This window comes from Hemitrygon akajei, chromosome 21 (genome assembly GCF_048418815.1).
Source record: "Hemitrygon akajei chromosome 21, sHemAka1.3, whole genome shotgun sequence".
Taxonomy (NCBI): domain Eukaryota; kingdom Metazoa; phylum Chordata; class Chondrichthyes; order Myliobatiformes; family Dasyatidae; genus Hemitrygon; species Hemitrygon akajei.
In genome coordinates, this window is record NC_133144.1 from 63,638,205 (window position 1) to 63,652,847 (window position 14,643).

Here is a 14,643-nt window from a genome sequence, read left to right on the forward strand (position 1 = left end):
CTGGGCTGAGAAGTGGCAGATGGAGTTCAACCCAGTTAAGAGTGAGGTGGTTCATTTTGGTAGGTCAAATATGATGGCAGAATATAGTATTAATGGTAAGACTCTTGGCAGTGTGGAGGAGCAGAGGGATCTTGGGGTCCGAGTCCATAGGACACTCAAAGCTGCTACGCAGGTTGACTCTGTGGTTAAGAAAGCATACAGTGCATTGGCCTTCATAAACTGTGGGATTGAGTTTAAGAGCCGAGAGGTAATTTTGCAGCTATATTGGACTTTGGTCAGACCCCACTTGGAGTACTGTGCTCAGTTCTGGTCGCCCCACTACAGGAAGGACGTGGAAAGCATAGAAAGGGTGCAGAGGAGATTTACAGGGATGTGGCCTGGATTGAGGAGCATACCTTATGAGAATAGGTTTAGTGAACTCGGCCTTTTTTCCTTGGAGTGACAGAGGATGAGAGGTGACCTGATAGAGGTGTACAGGATAATGAGAGGCATTGATCGTGTGGATAGTCAGAGGCTTTTTTCCAGGGCTGAAATGGCTAGCACGAGAGGGCATAGTTTTAAGGTGCTTGGAAGTAGGTAAGGAGGAGATGTCAGGGGTAAGTTTTTTATGCAGAGAGTGGTGAGTGCGTGGAATGGGCTGCCAGTGACGGTGGTAGAGGCGGAAACGATAGGGTCTTTTAAGAGACTCCTGGATGGCTACATGGAGCTTAGAAAGATAGGGGGCTATGGGTAAAGCCCAGGTAGTTCTAAGGTAGGGATACGTTCGGCACAGTTTTGTCAGCCGAAAGGCCTGTATTGTGCTGTAGGTTTTCTATGTTTCTATCATCCCTACCATCAGGCCATGTTTTCTTCTTCCTGCTGCCATCAAGAAAGTGGTGCAGAATCCTTAGATCCCACACCACCAGGTTCAGGAACAATTATTACTCTTGAACCATCAGGCTCCTGAACCAGAGTGGATAACTTCATTCACCCCAGCACTGACCAAGGGGAAATTGCCTTCTGGATCCAGAAGGCAAAGAGTGGTTGTAGACGGGTCATATTCTGCATGGAAGTCAGTCACCAGTGGTGTGCCTCAGCAATCTGTTCTGTGACCCTTACTCTTCATGATTTTTATGAATGATCTGGATAAGGAAGTGGAGGGATGGGTTAGTAAATTTGTTGATGACACAAAGGTTGGGGGTGTTGTGGATAGTGTGGACGGCTGTCAGAGGTTACAGCAGGACATCGATAAGATGCAAAACTGGGCTGAGAAGTGGCAGATGGAGTTCAACCCAGATAAGTGTGAGATGGTTCATTTTGGTAGACAGACATACTTTATTGATCCCGAGGGAAATTGGGTTTCATTACAGCCGCACCAACCAAGAATAGTGAAGAAATATAGCAATATAAAACCATAAATAATTAAATAATAATAAGTTAATCATGCCAAGTGGAAATAAGTCCAGGACCAGCCTATTGGCTCAGGGTGTCTGACACTCCGAGGGAGGAGTTGTAAAGTTTGATGGCCACAGGCAGGAATGACGCTCAGTATTACATCTCGGTGGAATGAGTCTCTGGCTGAATGTACTCCTGTGCCTAACCAGTACATTATGGAGTGGATGGGAGTCATTGTCCAAGATGGCATGCAACTTGGACAGCATCCTCTTTTCAGGCACCACCGTCAGAGAGTCCAGTTCCACCCCCACAACATCACTGGCCTTATGAATGAGTTTGTTGATTCTGTTGGTGTCTGCTACCCTCAGCCTGCTGCCCCAGCACAAAACAGCAAACATGATAGCACTGGCCACCACAGACTCATAGAACATCCTCAGCATCATCCAGCAGATGTTAAAGCACCTCAGTCTCCTCAGGAAATAGAGACGGCTCTGACCCTTCTTGTAGACAGCCTCAGTGTTCTTTGACCAGTCCAGTTTATTGTCAATTCGTATCCCCAGGTATTTGTAATCCTCCACCATGTCCACACTGACCCCTTGGATTGAAACAGGGGTCACCGGTGCCTTAGCCCTACTCAGGGTCAAATATCTTGGCAGAATGTAGTATTAATGGTAAGACTCTTGGCAGTGTGGAGGATCAGAAGGATCTTGGGGTCTGAGTCCATAGGACACTCAAAGCTGCTATGCAGGTTGACTCTGTGGTTAAGAAAGCATACGGTGCATTGGCTTTCATCAATAGTGGGATTGAATTTAGGAGCCGAGAGGTAATGTTGCAGCTATATAGGACCCTGGTCAGGCCCCACTTGGAGTACTGTGCTCAGTTCTGGTTGCCTCGCTATAGGATGGATGTGGAAACCATAGAAAGGGTGCAGAGCAGATTTACAAGGATGTTGCCTGGATTGGGGAGCATGACTTATGAGAATAGAATTTGTGAACTCGGCCTTTTTTCCTTGGAGTGATGGAGGATGAGAGGTGACCTGATAGAGGGGATAAGATGATGAGAGTCATTGATTGTGTGAATAGTCAGAGGCTTTTTCCCAGGGCTGAAATGGCTAGCACGAAAGGGCGCAGTTTTAAGGTGCTTGGAAGTAGGTACAGAGGAGATACCAGAGGTACGTTTTTTATGCAGAGAGTGGTGAATGCGTGGAATGGGCTCCCGGTGACGATGGTGGAGGCAGATATGATTCTCTTTTAAGAGAATCCTGGACAGGTATATGGAGCTCAGAAAAATAGTGGGCTATAGGTAATTTCTCAGGTTAGGACATGTTCGGGACGGCTTTGTGGGCCGAAGGGCCTGATTCGTGTTGTAGGTTTTTATGTTTATGTTTCTAATTTCTTCATCATCACCATGTCTGAATCAAAGCTCCCTACACTGAACACATTCACCCAAAGATCTATAGTGGTTCCAGGAGGTAATGCAATAGGCATGGCCTTGTCATTGACTCCCACTTTCCAAAGCTGAATAAATGTTAATTATACTATTTCCATTGTTCAGTCCTTGCTTATAAGGAAATATTTTTAAACTGAAAGGCTCAAGTTGCTTCATATGTAAGCAAAGAGCAAAGATATTTTCTCATGGTCTTTAACGCTATCCCTGTGTACCACTGAGGAGATATGACAAGTCGTGTATTTCTCACTGACAGCCTTTAGGGATGTCACATAAAATGAGATGTAAAAGTCTGAGTGTATTCTGCTGTTGATTTGCTTTATTGGTTAAAGCAATGATCTTGAGGGTCAAAAGGCCATGATTTAGCTCACAGAATTATGCCCACCTCCTTTTTTTTAAAGTAACCTTAGCAACATTGATTTTTTTTAGCGTTCCCAGTGATAAAAGGCAGAACTGTGGCTTGAAAGCAGGTTTGGAAAAGATTGGCTTTATTTGTCACACGTGCAGTGAAACATCAAAGTATACCAGGAAAGGCATTGTTTGTGTCAATGACCAGCACAGGCCGAGGATGTGCTGGGGGCAGCCCGCAAATGTCTCCACCACACATCTATAGAAGCTTCTCAATGTTTCAGATGACATGTCAAATATTTGCAAGTTCCTAAGGAAGTAGAGGTGCTGCTGTGCTTTCTTCGTAGTGGTACTTCTGTACTGAATCCAGGACAGATTCTCTGAAATGATAACAGAGGAATTTATTGTTGCTGACCCTCTCCACCTCTGATCCCCTAATGAGGACTGGCTCATGAGCATCCATCTTCCTCCTCCTGCAGTCAATAAACAGCTCTTTGGTCTTGCTGACATTGGTGAGAAGATTTGCAGTATTTCAAAGGTTCAAAGGTCCAAGTTAAAGTCAGAGAAATGTATACAATATACATCCTGAAATGCTTTTTCTTCATAACCATCCTTGAAAACAGAGAAGTGCCCCAAAGAATGAACGGTTAAACGTAAGAACCCCAAAGTCCCCCCCCTCAGCTCCCCTCCCTTTCGCGTGTAAGCGGCAGCGAGCAACAATCTCCCTCCCCCCACCGGCAAAAAAAAGCAAGCACCAGCTCACACTCAAGCGTGAGCAAAGCAATAGCAAAGACACAGAACTGCAGTTACCCCAAAGACTACGTGTTTCACTCGCCATTCGACACACCACAGGCTCCCTCTCTCCCCCTAGTAAGGATCATAAAGATCCAAGGTTTTCGGACACACAGCAGTAGATTTTCCAACTCCCCTGACAACACACGGGTCTCCTGCCATGACACCAACAATCGATCTGCCCGTCTCCAGAGCCCCGAGATCTTAGGCTTCAAAATCCAAGCCAGATTCCCAGGCCGAAACCTCGGCATGCCGAACAACGGCCAGTCCTGAAACCCTGAGAATGGGTCCCATTCCCACAAAGAACCAAAGTCAGTGTTTGACTCCAGGTCAGGGCCTTCAAAAGAACCCTGAAAGGGAAAAATAAAGACTTTAAAGATGGAAATAGGGTTGTTTCTAAATGACAATGGTATTGTCAGCAAACTTATATGTGGCTTAGGAGCTATGATTAGCCTCACAATCATAATCATAACATAAAGTGAGCAGAGTAGGGGCCTTGTGGTACACCTGTACTGATGGAGGAGATGTTGCCAATCCAAACCAACTGGGATCTGCAAATGAGGAAATCAAGGATCCAGTGCACCGGAGGTATTGAGGTCAAGGACTTGAAGCTTATTGATTAGTTTTGAGGGGATGGTCGTATTGAATGACGAGCTGTAGACAATGAAGAGCATCCTGATGTATGCATCTTCACTGTCTAGATGTTCCAGAGTAGGGGGACGAGCCAATGAAATTACATCTGCAGACAAATTGGAACAGATCTAAGTCGGTACCCAGACAGCAGTTGATATGTTTCATCATCAGCCTCTAAAAGCATTTCATCACAGTGGATGAAAGAGCTACCGGATGATAGTTATTAAGGTACATTACCATGTTCTTCTCAGGCACCAGTATAATTGAAGCTATTTGATGCATGTGAGTAACTCAGACTGCCAAAGGCAAAGGTTAAAGATGTTGATGACCAATCCAACCAGTTGATCAGCACAGGTCTTTAATACCCAGCCAGGTACCTCATCTGGGCTGGATGCTTTCCTCTTGAGGGATGCTTGCCTCAGAGACTGAAATCACAGCACCATCGGGATGGGGTGCCGGAGGGAGGCATTGTTGGAGTTCATAAAAGGTTTCTCCATGTTTTGTTGACAAAAGGGAGCAAAACAATTCTGCAGAAGGACTTGCACAGATTAAGAGAATGAGCAAAGGAGTGGTAGATGGAATACAGTTCAGGGAAGTGTATTGTTATGCACATTGGTAGAAGAAATAAAGGTGCGGGTTATTTTCTAAACAGGAGAAAATTCAAAAATCAAAAGTGCAAAGGGACTTTGGAGGATTCCCTAAAGGTTAATTTGTAGGTTGAGTTGGTAGTAAGGAAGGAAACTGCATTCCTTTCAAGAGGACAAGAATATAAAAACAAGGATGCAAGCTGAGGTTTTATAAGGCGTAGGTCAGACCACACTTGGAGTATTGTGAGTAGGTTTGGGCCCCTTATCTAGTAGGTTAATTGGTCACGTAAGTGTAATTGGGGAGTTCAGGCTCATTGAGCTGGAAGGACCTGTTACCATGCTGGAAGACAGAAGTCACAATGCAAAGGGAAATGAGAGAATTAGCTGGGTTTTTAAAGGCAGTCCAAAAGAGTCCATACTCCCTTTCAATGATGGCATATCATTGTCATGGTTGCCATGGTGCATCTGAAGCACTGGCACCTAAGTTGGGAGGTCAGCTGGGCATTAAAGCAACACACAGCTGGGTTCAAGGGGGTACCAAACCACTTCCTGTTCACCCTGGTTCTGTAAGTGGTCAGAATCAGAATCAGGTTTAATGTCGCTGCACCGACATATGTTGTGAAATTTGTTGTTTTGCATCAGCAGTACAGTGCAATACATAAAAATACTATAAATAACAATAAGAAATAGATAATTAAAAGTAAATTTAATAAATAGTGCAAAGAGAGAGCAAAAATAGTGCAGTGGTGTTCATGAATTGGTTAATTGGCTGCTCAGAAATCTGATGGTGGAGAAAAGAAGCTGTTCCTAAAACCTTGACAGTGTGTACTTAGGCTCCTCTGTGGTGGTAGGCTGATGCCCTTGATGGAGCTGGCTGAGTTTAAAACCCTCTGCAGCTTTTCCCAATCCATACCAGATGATGATGCAACCAGTCAAAATGCTGCCCATGGTACATCTATAGAAATTTATTCGAGTCTACAGTGACATATTGAGTCTTCAGTGTTTGTCTTGAGGCAGCATGTTCAATATGAGGCCAGAGTAAAAGCCTGGCTCTCTCTCCTGCCCCGATACCCCGTGTAAACTCCTGCCGCCCATTTTCCCAGACTCACAACATACTAACAAACTTGTTCACAACCATTTTTAACAATGAAACAGCCCTGCGATTGTTAGTGCTCTTCAACATTCTTCTACTGAAGACAGAGCATAGAGGCAATTTATTCCTTTCTGCAGTCTCTTTGATTTGTTGTAATTATAAAGCAGAGATAAGCAGATGAATTCCTTAATGACATTCTCTCATCTGTAACCTTTAGAAGGAAGCCAACACAAAAGGTGGTGTTGATCATGGAGCTGATTAATGCAGTAAATGGGTACTGTATGTAATTTGATAAATATTTGTAAAGAACGTTAATAGATTCTTTAAAAAGACACTTGAATCAATAGATTTTTGCAATTAGCCTTTTGATGCATGTACTTCATTTGGTAGCGAGCCGAAAGCACACAAAATGCTTTGTTGGTTAACTCTCTTCAGTTTGAACCAAACGTTCAATGTTCAACATAAATTTATTATCTAAGTACATATGTCAACATATACTACCCTGAGATTCATTTTCTTGAGGGCATTCACAGTAAGTACAAAGAAACACAATAGGAATAATGAAAAACATCACACAAGATGGGCAACCATTTTGCAAAAATAAAGAAACTGCACAAATGCAAAAAAATTATATATTAATAAATAAATAAATAAACAAACAATAAATATCGAGATTGTGAGGTGAAGAGTCTTTGAAAGTGAGTCCATAGGTTGTGGGAACAGTTAAGTGTTGAGGTGAGTGAAGTTATCCCCTCTGGTCCAAGAGCCTGTTGGTTGAGGGGTGATAACTGTTCTTGGACTTGATGGTGTGAGTCTGAGGCCCCTGTAACTGCTTCCTGATGGCAACAGTGAGAAGAGAGCTCTATGGGGCCTATAACACCAGACAGAATAGTGTAAGACGGTGAGTGCAGGGTCGGGACACAATGGAATAGATAATGGGAGTTGATCTTTTCTGTGTGTTCCGGGTACTAACTAACTGTCTCTTTCACTGCTGGTCTTCAGGGCGGCAATGAAGGTCCCCCATCTCTGTCTGCCCTTGCTCTTTCAAATACAGAAGGATTTGTTATTGCTGTTTTGATAACAGTTTTGTTTTTCCAGTCAGGGTTGATAGCTATGAGCTGAACCCCCGAACCTGGAGGATTAGTGGACCACTCTTCGTCTAGCCTCTACCCTTTGACCTGTTTGGCATGGGTGCCCCTAACAAGGGCCAAAGAATAAAGCCAACATAGCTCTCTGGGTCATTGAGGCATGCAAGCCTCAAAACTACGACAAGGTTGTGGTCCTCTTGGAGGGAGCTCTGGGTAACAACAGATTAATTTACTTTTTTTTTCAAACAAATGATTTACTTTACACTGAGAAAGTTAGAGTCAACAGACAATCCAAAGCCAGAAAATGTCCTGTGAAAGGTTACGTGAGAATAGTGATATGTATATGTGTGTGTGTCTGTGTCTCTATCTCTGTGCGTGCATAGTCTCTGTGATGTTTGTCAGTCTTTATTATGTATAATTTTTCATAAACTCTACTGCATTTCTTAATTTTCTTGTAAATGCCTGCAAAACTTTGACAGTGGAATGATTGTTGGTGACAGATGGGGTGGTTGAGTATCTCAGAAACTGCTGAACTCCCCGTATTTCTCACACGCAACAGTCTGTAGAGTTTACAGAGAGAGAATGGTGTGCAAAACAAAAAAAATCCAGTGAGCGGCAGTTCTGTGGGTGAAAACACCTCGTTAATGAGAGAGGTCAGAGGAGAATGGCCAGACTGGATCAAGCCGAGAGGAAGGCGACAGTAACTCAAATAACCACAGGTTACAACAGAGGTGTGCAGAAGAGCATCTCCGATCAGACAACACATCGAAGCTTGAAGCAGCAGAAGACCACAAACATACTTCTGTGACCACTTTATTAAGTACAGGAGGTACATTATCATCGGACTGGTTTTCTGCTTCATGTGCGGCACTCTATAGTACCTTTGAGCTCGCAACAGAACAATAACACACAGTGAGGACGTGCATCTGTCACCTGCTCTGACAGCATTTCTCAGCCAATCTCAGGCTCCTTTAGAACTCCCCTTAATCTAAACTGTCAAACTCATGTAGCATCTCGCAGACAGATTAAAATCCAAAGTCTGCAAGAAATCTCCTGTTGACTTATTGATGAAGGACATTTTTCAGGGAAGGAATTGAATGAGGAGGCTCGCTGGCAGATCACGGAATGGAAGAACATAGTGTATCCTACAGATCAGTTGCCTTTTCATCTGAGACAAAGTTGAAAACGAGAAAGGGACCCAACTTCGGAAGTGTGGCAGCAAAACAGTGATCTCTCTCCAATACTAGGCATTAGAGGGTGTCAGAGTGAGATGATGTGCACCTTTGTGAACACAAGAGATTCTGCAAATGCTGGAAATCCAGAGCAACACCCACAGAAAGCTAGAGGAACTCAGCAGATCAGGCAGGATCTATGGAGAGGAATAAACAGTCAACATTTCAGGCTGAGTCCAGATACTTGGGAGTTCTTGTCCAGAACACCCTAAAGGTTAACTTGCCCATTGAGTCAGTGGTGAGGAAGGCAATGTTAACATTCATTTCAAGAGGTCTAGAACAAGAGTAGGGATGTGATACTGAGGCTTTATAAGGTATTGGTGAGGCCTCACCTTGAGTATTGTGCGCAGTTCTGGGCTCCTTATCTCTGAAAAGATGGGCTGGAATTGGAGAGGATTTAGAGGGGGTTCACAAGGATGACTCCAGGAATGAAAGGGTTATCATATGAGGAACATTTATCATATGGCTCCGGGCCTTTACTTGCTGGAATTTAGAAGGATGAGGAGGGATCTGAAACCATTCAAATGTCGAAAGGCACAGATAAATTAGATGTGGAAAGGATGTTTCTCACATTGGGGGAGTCTAGGACAAGAGGACACAACCTCAGGATAGAGAAGCGTCCAATTAAAACAGAGATGCGGAGAAATTCCTTTAGCCAGAGGATGGAGAATTTGTGGAATTTGTTACCACAGGCAGCTGTGGAGACCAGATCATTGTGTGTATTTAAGGCAGAGATTGATAGGTTTTTGATTGGCCATGGCATCAAAGGTTATGGGGAAAATGCCAGGGAGGTGGTTAAGAAGGAGTGAAAAAAAGATCAGCCATGATTGAATGGCAGAGCAGACTCTATAGGCCAAATGGCCAAATTCTGCTCCCATGTCTTATGGTATTATTTTCTTATAAGACAATTAGACATTAGAGAAGAATTGGGCCACCCAGCCTATTGAGTCCACTCCACCATTCCATCATGACTGATACATTATCCCTCTCCACCCCATTTTCCTGCCATTTCTCTATAACTTTTGATTCCCTTATTAATCAAGCACCTGTCAACCTCCGATACGAGGAACTCAGCAGGTCAGGCAGCATCTATGGAAGGGAATCAGGACTGGGAAGGAATGGGACAGAAGCTAGATAACATGTAAATACTTTCTTAATCCTGAGAAGGGAAAAGAAACTCCTAAGCAAAGAGATGGTGCTGCAGACCGAAAGAAGCGGATCTTGGTTGAGCCGTTAGGGTATCAAGGTTGAAGAACTTATAAAAGAGGAAACTGCTGACAAGCAGAGTGTGATTTACAATGCACAGGGAACCACAGATTGATAAAACTTGCTGGAGCTGACTTATCTAAAGACCAAATGGTTTACTTTGGAACCCTTGCAGGGCAGGCTAACAATGAAGGTGTTTGGTCTAGGTACTTAACAACAAGGGTATGGAGATTCTACATTTTCCCCTGTGATTCACCGAGTTTCCTCACATACTCCAAAGTTGTACGAGTTAGTAAGTTAATTGGTCACATGAGAATAATTGGCATAAGCACAAGAGATTCTAACCCTATGACTCTAATTATGCCCAGACTAACACAAACATAATGCTGGAGGAACTCAGCAGGTTATGTCCCATCTATGGAGAGGAATAAACAGTCAATGGGTCGAGCTGAAATCTTTCATCAGGACAGTCCTGAGAAGGGTCTCAGCCCAAAATGTTGACTATCTACTCCTCTTTATAGATGTTGTATACCCTGCTGAGTTCCTCCAGCATTATGTTTGAGTTACTCTCAGTATAGTTAGGGTCATAGAGCCATAGAAAAGTACAGCACCAAACTGGTCTTTCAGCCTATCCATTTAACCTGCCCCTGTGCTGGGACCATAGCCCTCCATACCCCTACCATTCATGTACCTATCGGAACTTCTTCTAAGCATTGATATTGAGCTGGCATGCACCTCTTGCATTGCCAGCATGTTCCATGCTGTCACGACCATCTGAGTGAAGAAGTTTCCCCTCATGTTCCCCTTAAATTTTTCACTTTTCATCCTTAACCTATGACTTCCAGTTGCAGTCCCACCCACCTTCAGTGGAAAATTGGCTGGCGTGGGCTCACTGGGACCGAGCGGTGCCTCGGAATCTAAAGGAGAACACAAGTAGGCAATCAGTAATTGATCATACAGCTGATTGTTCTGATTACTGAAGAGTAAAGAGTGGGAGTTATCAACACAGTCAAAAAAGAGGCAAAATAAGCACTTAGATTCAATGCAGTTGGTATCACAGACTGCCTACTCAAGGAGCAATTACTCAACAGTACATGAACCAGGAGAGGGGCCTCATCAATTTCTTTCTGCAGACGCTGCCTGGCTCGCTGAGATTCTGGCGAGGTTTGTACTTTGGTTCAGATTCCAGTATCTTGTCTCACTGTTACACAGCAACTCTTGGCTGAAGTGGAGACATGTGAGAGGGGTGATGAAATGCAGTATTAGTAAATGTGTAGAGGACTGTGTACCAATGAGTCATTCTGGGTGTTTTCCAGCCAGACCCATGGATGAACTGAGGACATGGCCTCTTCTCTTGCTACCATCATGGAAGCGGTACAGGAGTCTGAAGACACACACTCGACAGCTTCTTCCCTCCATCATCAGATTTCTGAATGCGTAATGAGCCCATCTACACTACCTCACTTTACTTTGCTCTCCTTATTTAATTTAAATTTATATATATTATTATAATTTATTGTTTTTTTGCACCACTGCGCTGCTGCCACAAAACAACAAATTTCACAACATATGTCAGTGATAATAAACATTATTTTGATTCTGATTGTGTTTCTGAGATCCACTCCCAAAATAAATCCGCGTCTATGGCATTGAAATTGGATTACCCTGAACGATACAGGAAATTGAGGTACAACCATCCTGTAGTTATCAAGGTTGCCATGGGATAATCCCAGTCCAGGTATTACAATGGGAAATCCATAACAGAGTGCAGAATATAGTGTCACAGTTACACTACAGGTGGAATATTAAGTGCAAGGGCCATGTCAAGGAAGACTGTGCATCTGTGAACAACTCTGGACTGACTTTCAAGGACTCTATAACTCATGTTCTCAGTACTATTTACTTACTATTTCATCATCATCATCATCATTACGTGCCATGTTGTATGATATAGGTGATCATGGTCCTTGACCGTGATTTTTCCTGGCAAATTTTTCTACAGAAGTGGTTTGCTGTTGCCTTCTTCTGGGCAGTGTCTTTACAAGAGGGGTGACCCCAACCATTATTGATACTCTTCGCAGATTGTCTGCCTGGCGTCAGTGGTCGCATACCAGGACTTGTGATATGCACCGGTTGCTCCCGTGACTTCACGTGACCCTGATCGAGGAGTTAAACAGGTGCTACGTCTTGCCCAAGACTAGCAGAGGGAAGGAATGTCTTATGCCTCCTCTGGCAGAGACACATCTCTGCCCCAACACCCAATATTTGCTATTTATTTGTTATTATTATTTATTTTATTGTATTTGACTTGTAGTTGACTTGTTTTGTACATGGTCTTTGTGTGTAGATTTTCATTGATTCTACTGTATTTCTTTATTCTACTGCAAATGCCCACAAGAAAATGAATCACAGGGTGATGTATGGTGATAAATGCATCCTTTGATAATAAGTTTACTTTGAACTTTGTGAGATCATAGCTGAGAGCCATTCAGTAATCTCTTAACAATGGGATTGAAGCTGTCTTTCAACCTGATGGTGCGTGTTTTCAGGGTCAGCAATTGTTAAAGGCGTAGCGCACAGCGGAACTAATTTTTTGTTTACAGGACCTTAATCTTCCTGTTGTGATTGGTAAAGTTGAATTTGTTTACGTACAGGAGAAATAGGAAGTCCCTGCCATTGCAATAGTGCTGCATCTACACACTGTAAGTGGCAGCAAAGTCTTGCTTGTTCCTGCCGCAGAACAAGATGATAAATGGCTTACAACTGCAGAGCCAAACTGGGCACAAATAATACATTGTTGCCAAAGTTTCTTACCTTGTGGGAATGATCTGACCACGACTTTTTCTTTTGCTGTTCATTCAACATGGAAACTGCCAACGTTTTTTGACTCCAGACTGATTCTCCCATCGTTTATTTGCTTGCAGTCTCTGTAAAGGCCTTGTGACCACATGCCCTTCATCTCAAAGAGAAGAGGATTCCAAAGAGCTGATTGTTGACTTTGGGAAGGGGAAGAGGTCCGCACTGGGCAATCGGCAGCGCAGAGAGTCAGCAGCTTTAAATTCCTGGCCGTTAACATATCGGATGTCCTGTTCTGGGGTCTAGCACATAGATGCAATCATAAAGAAATCATGAAAGAAAGTCTTAACTTGCTTAAAAATTTAGGGAGCAAGTTTCTACACATCTATTGATGAAAGTATTCTGACTGGTTGCATCATGGTCCAGTACAGCAATCCAAATTTCCAGGAATGTAAGAAGCTGCAAAGATTAGCTGGACTTTGCTCAGTTCATCATGGGCGCATCCTTCCCCACTACCAGTAGTATCAACAGGAGGCACTGCCTCAGGAGTCAGCATCAAAGAACTCCACCATCCACGTTATACTGTACCATCTTTTCACAGCTACCATCGGGCAGGAAGTACAGAAGCCTGAAGTCCCACACCACTAGGTTCAAGAACAGCTACCGTCCTTCAACTGTTCAGTTCTCAAACCAACCAGAAAATCCCGTGTCTCGGCTGTTTTGCAACACCATTTTGTCCACTTGCACTAAAATGGGCTTTGTCTTTTTTTTGTTTTAGTTGACGTTTCCGGCTGAGCTCCTTCATCAGGACTCTGTCTTCATCAGTTCTGATGAATGGTTGATGCACCATCAATAACTCACTCTGAGACGTAAGAAGTGAGATATCGGCTTTTATTGACTGGAAGAATGAACAACACAACATCCTGGAGAATGAGGGCCGGCCTCAGGCCTCAATCGCCTTTATACAGGGGTTTGTGGGAGGAGCCACAGGAGCAGTCAGCAGGGGTCTGTTGGGAGCAAACCACTCTGGTATATGTAGTTCACCACAATGGTCTCAGCCCGAAGCGTCGCCTGTTTACTCTTTTCCTGGCCTTGCTGAGATCCTCCAGCATTTTGTGTGTATTATTTTAATATCATCGGCATACTTTATGAAATTTGTAGTTATGCAGCAGTAAATTGCAATACATGATAATAAGAACGTGAATTACAGTAAATAGTGAGGTCGTGTTCATGGGTTCAATGCCCATTCTGAAATCTGATGGCAGAGAGGAAGATCATTGTGTGTGTACCTTTAGGTTCCAGTACCTCTGCCGTGATGGTAACAATGAGAAGAGGGCATGTCGTGGGTGATGGTGGTCCTTAATGGTGGATGCCACCTTTTTGAGGCATCAATCCTTGAAGATGTCCTGGATGCTGGAAAGTCATGATTGAGCTGACTGAGTAGCCTTTATTGACACTGTGCCCCCATACTAGATGGTGATGCAACTATTTAGAATGCTTTCCATGGTAGAACTGTAAAAACTTGTGGTGTCTTTGATAACACACCAAATCTCCTCAAGCTCCTAATTAAATATAGCCACTTTCATCCCTTCTTTGTAATTGCATTGATATGTTGGGCCCAGGATAGATCCTCAGAGATGTTGACACCTAGGAACTTGAAATTGCTCACTCTTTCCACTTCTGATCCCTCAATGAGGTCTGATGTATGCTCCCTCATCTTACTCTTTCTGAAGTCCGGGGTTTTCTTGTTAAAACTGTATAATTTATGTTTTTTCTTGTGAATGCTGCCTATGCAATACAATGAGCCTGCGATGCTGCTGCAAGTAAGTTTTTCTTTTCAGCTGCCCACACATGGACGATAAACTCCACTTTGACTTTGATGTCACAACCAAGGGCAGGAAAGTGAGAGAGGAAGCTGCTGGGTTAGGCAGTTAACAGAAGGAGCGAATCCTGCAGCCAACAGCAGAGATTCCACTGGTACTAAGCCCCCAGGGAAGGATTACACAATAAAGGATGAGGCAGAGTGGGGCACAGCCCCATGTGTCATG

The 14,643-nt window shown here is 43.6% G+C and overlaps 1 long non-coding RNA gene across 1 annotated transcript in view; it reads right to left on the reverse strand.

Moving 5' to 3' along the window:
• Positions 1-3,363: 3,363 nt before the first annotated feature.
• LOC140714381 (uncharacterized) overlaps positions 3,364-14,643 on the reverse strand; it is a 125,157-nt gene continuing 113,877 nt past the window's right edge. The window contains exon 4 of the long non-coding RNA XR_012095867.1: positions 3,364-3,548. This is a non-coding gene — a long non-coding RNA (uncharacterized lncRNA). The remainder of the gene's footprint in view (positions 3,549-14,643) is intronic.